A 5,091-nucleotide genomic window follows, 5' to 3' on the forward strand; every position below is an offset into this window, starting at 1 on the left:
GCTCTTCTTCCATAACCATGCTGGGGTAGTAGCCCTGGCTGGTTGGCTCCCTTCCTGCCTGTGGTTGTTCATGCTGACTCAGAGTGCCTGGGCACAGTCTGCAGTACTGGTGGAGCGGGCTTCATGTTAGATCACATTTCCCACTGTCATTAAATATTCCTGGAAAACAGGATGTTCAACAGTGCAAACACAACCAAGGCCATCTGTGTGCTTGATGCTCAGCTTTAGCAAGCACGACCTTGTCACCTGGTCCCTAGAGAAAGTGCATGGGCACCTAGCTGGCACCTGGGCTACTGGCTCCTTCCCCAGCAAGATGTTGCTTTGACTGTCCACCTACACATCAGAACAAGGGAACCACAAGTCAACTATGCCGTGATAAACCCTAGAGCAAAAAGTCCTATCACTGCAGCCACCTGGCCAAAAGTAGAAAATATGAACACAGATACTAGACATGTAGTCCTAGGAAATAACAGTAAAGGACCTTTGATTATAAATAGCTTTAAATAATTACACCCATCACACAAAACAAACTCCATGATTAAAATCTCCAGGACGTCTAGTGGGCAGCAGTTAGACAAACACTTGTAACTGGTTAAAGTGCCAAGCATTAGTGAAGATGGAGGGTTTGACCTTCAGTGGGTCACCTTCTCAAGGCTCAGGGACTGAATAGGAGAGAAGGCAGAAAGAACATAAAAGCCAAAGGATCAGGAAATGTGACACCAGAAGACATCTCCTGGGTATGACCTAGGCATTACAGCCATGCGCTTACTGCAGCTGTGGTTCTCTACCAGTCTGACCAAGACTGGTCCTGCCAACATTTCATCATGGATAGGACAGAGAGTGACCCTCTCCTCACTGGACTACTGGTAGATGACAGTTGCTAATGAGGGGAATGGAAAGTCTTCAGTGGTGTAGCCACCAGAAAGTTGTCTGCAACCCAGTAAATAATCTACCCATGTTCAAACAATTTCAATTAAGTTAATTTAATTAAAATTATTAATAATATAATATACTATGTACTATATTATAATTTATAATATATAATATACCTATAATACATTATATACTATATATACACTATAATATGTATAATATAGTATCTCTATATAATACATATCATATACTGTATATACTATAATATATAGTATATAGTATCTATAACTTATAGCACATACTATGATATAAATATATAATGATGAATTAATTTAATTTGATTCAGTGGGTCTCACATAGAAACAAGCCGTGAAAGTAGGAGGGGGGCTTGGAAGAAGGGTTCTGGCTAGAGTGGAGGAAGGGTTCTGTGAGGGAACGAGAGTAAAAGTGGTTAAAATCCACTACGCATGTATGTGGAACTGTCAAAGAATTTTTTAAAAACCTACTAACTGTGTAAAAGAGTTTAACAAGGGCAGTTTTCTTCTGTATGCTGTGACATTTAAAATAACTTCCCCTGAGTTGCACACCTCCTAGGAATGCGAGCTGGTAAAGGTGAGGGTCAACAGTAAAATGCCTGTGTATCCCAGCACTCAGCCAGTCAAGGTCAGACCAGTTAGTAGAGCACAGATTCAATCCCAGGAACTTCACTAGGCACTTTTCTAGAAAATTTTGGCACTGAAGACTAAATCCAGGACTCTCTGCCTGCTAAACCCACAGCCCACAGCTGAGTAATCCCTTCTAGCCCCAAGGCCATGCTATTGGCTTCAAACAGTGTGATGAAAGGTACCTCACAGGAAAATGCCAGAGCTCTGGTTGAAGCCCAGAGCAGCAAGTGTTCCAAACTGAGGGTCCCCGAGTCCCCTGCCCTCACATGGGTGTTTCCTGGTCACCTAGCTTAAGGTGCTCATGCTGAGAGCCAGCCAAGATTCAGGGCAGGTTGCGTAATCTGGCCTTCAGCTACCACGGAAGTCCCAGCTGATAGCATCAACCTCCTCAAACAGAAGTGAACCTTTGGAAGATTCTAGACCTCAGCGTTTGCATCATAACCACCTGAGGCCCCAGTCACTGTCAGTAGATAGTGTCCAAGGAAGCCAATGCCACTTGTAACACGGTGGTCACATCATACCCAAGGCATCAGCCACAAGCTCATTAGTGAGTGTTGTTGCTTCTAAAAACACTTGTCCAGTATTTCATGCAAGAAAACTTACATTTCCCTGAAAACAAAGAGCTTACACAGGGAAGAAACTTGATGAAAATATGGACTAAATGACCCAAAGCTTGCAGAGGTCACAGCTACTTTAAAAGGTTGTGGCAGCACGATCCACTCACAAACACTTCACATATGCACAAGCAGTCCAGTTCAGTAGAGTTGGGTTCATAACAGTGGTGACACCACCTAGCAGAGACAACCAGGCCTCAGCCTCGGCACAAGTCAGCAGGAGGGACCTGCAGGAGCACCAGGAGAAGTTCCTGGCTGTGCCTCTCTCAGGGATGTGAAGATCAGTGAAGACACAAGACCCACAAGCTTTGCACAGCTACCTCTCTAAGCAAGCCTAGCTCAGCCTCCATCACTGTCCATCAAGTCCTTTTCTACTGTCTCCAAACATCATGTGTCCTCCGTGTGTCTTGCCTCAGCACATACACCTGTCTCAGCTGACATCACTCTGCCAATCAGCCCGAGTCTGCTGAAGCAGCAAGAAGCTGCAGCACACCAACAGAAGTATTTTGGTGCGTTTCTCTCTATGGAGTCCCAACAAATGCATCTCAACTTGCAGTGCAAGGCAGGCCAAGACCTGCATGTCGTTAGCAAAGAATCCTTCATCGTGTGTCCTTTCAAAGCTTGCTTTAGCAAAACATCCTCTCTCCCATGTCTGTTTCATTGAAATGTTCCTTCACCAGTCTGCTTTAGCCTTTCACACCCGTGTCTGCTTTAACAAAACATTCCTTCACATGTTTGCCCCAGCAAAACACCATCCAACCAACTTTCCAAAGAACCCTTAAGTTTCCACTTCACTTCTCAGACCTGCCAGCAGTGTAAATAATGATCCGAAGGTTTCTACTATAGTTTAACTCTTAGGTGTTTTGCTGAAACAGTCTCCAGCCAGCTCACCTAAGTTAATGGACTCTTCTAGCCTATGGCTTGTCATGTGGCTAGCTCTATACCTCTCTACTCTGCTGTGGGACATTTCTGTTCCCCTCTGTGTCCGCCCTGCCTCTGTTGTCTTCCCTGCGGCATCCTCTCTGCCCTCCTTCTTGCCCAGATATTGGCCACCATCTCTTCATTACAACCAATCAGTAGCGAGGCAGTGTCTGATACAATTCTAGATTGCCTCTGAGCAGTGAAGAAGAACAAATATTTACAAAATAGAAAACCTGGAGATGCATTATAGAAATGACAATACCAGGATCCTACCTGCATTTAGTTCTCTGCCAGGACAGAATCAATACTTGAAAATACAGAGACACACCTTCAAATGATCTGAGGGAAGTCACCCCGACAGACATACCAGAGTCCTCAATTGTTACACATTGTGTATATTCGTTGAAATGTCACTCTGAATGTCACAGTTAGTGTCAGCTGTCAATTTAACAAACCTACAATCACCTGGGAACAGACTCATTTGAACTGAATTTCCCAGCTCAGATGTCACTAATGTGACAAACTTCATTCCGTGGGCATGCACCCTTGATCCTGAAGACATTTTACACAAAAGTGACTTCTTGTCAGAGCTGATTGCGTAATGAGTTATGTAACGTCACATTTTGCACTTACCATGGTTCCCCGGATGCTTAGTAGCGGCCATCTTGAATAAGTCACCCCAGACCTCCACACTGGTCTAAACCTTATATTCATTCCTTTTAAACACTCTATCCCATAAACACGCATAATTATTAGGTGCCAATCAAAAGCTCCATGCCTATAGGAGGTGTGTAGTCAGAGTTCCCTTTTAAGAGATGAATGGTCTCATTCAAATGGTCTCATTCCAGGTGTGTCCTTGCAAGAAAGAAAACTGAGACAAAAGCTATGGCCCTTCTTCCCAGTGACAACAATCCTGTCAGTGTACAGTGGCCAGAAGCAGGGCTATTAAATACAGCACAGTGTTACCATGTCTATCTCCAGTTTTTCCAATCAAATGAGATGAGAGTCTACCTGGGAAAGGTTAGTAAACTGAGTGAAATTAATTGTAGTGTTGACCCCAAAGGCAGCTGCCTTGGATATAGTCCCCTCCCAATGTGAGCTTGAGAACAGAAAGAAAATCCCACATGTGCTGCAATGAGAGGGTGGACACACCTGGTCCACCCTTCTCCTGGTCCAATCTCCTCCTGGCCTACCCTCCTCCTGGTCCAACCTCCTTCTGGCCCACCCTCCTCCTGGTCCCCCTTCCTCCTAACCCACCCTCCTCCTGACCCACCGTCCTCCTGGTCTACCCTCCTCCTGGTCCAACCTCCTCCTGGCCCACCCTCCTCCTGGTCCAACCTCCTCCTGGTCCAACCTCCTCCTGGTCCACCCTCCTCCTGGCCCACCCTCCTCCTGGCCCGCCCTCCTCCTGGTCCAATCTCCTCCTGGCCCACCTTCCTTCTGGTCCACCCTCCTCCTGGGTCCAACCTCCTCCTGGTCCAACCTCCTCTCCCTGGCCCATGAATAAACAGTTTTTCATTGTGTCCTCCCCTGAGAGAATGAGCTGACCCACTGGGGCATGAAGGCTGTATCCCTCCAGAGACACAACTGGAGGATTCACTCTAAGAGGTGTTCTTGGTAGAGTTCACAGAAGGACAGGCTCTCAGACATCCCAGCCTGGTTCTTCTCTTCCTGGCCCCATGCTGCTTTTCATGGAGTGAGAATTCAGTGTGGTGAAGAGATGCCCATGGAGGGAGCAAAGACAAGAAAGAAACAGGGCTGATCATTGGGCACCAGGAGAAGAGACAGTGGAGTGCCCTGCAAAGCTGCCCCAGACACACCTTGGTTTCCATGGCACCAAGAATCAATCTCTCCCAAATGTGGGAATACAGAGACTAAAAGAATCTTGCATGGGCTTCAAGAGCAGCATCTTGGCCCTGGCAGAGCTTCTTCCTCACAAAGCCCCACCCTATCCCACCCACCCTATCCCACCCCACCCTATCCCATCCCCACCCTACCCCACCCACCCCATCCCACCC

The sequence above is a fragment of the Mastomys coucha genome, unplaced genomic scaffold (genome assembly GCF_008632895.1).
Source record: "Mastomys coucha isolate ucsf_1 unplaced genomic scaffold, UCSF_Mcou_1 pScaffold15, whole genome shotgun sequence".
In the NCBI taxonomy this organism is placed as follows: Eukaryota; Metazoa; Chordata; class Mammalia; order Rodentia; family Muridae; genus Mastomys; species Mastomys coucha.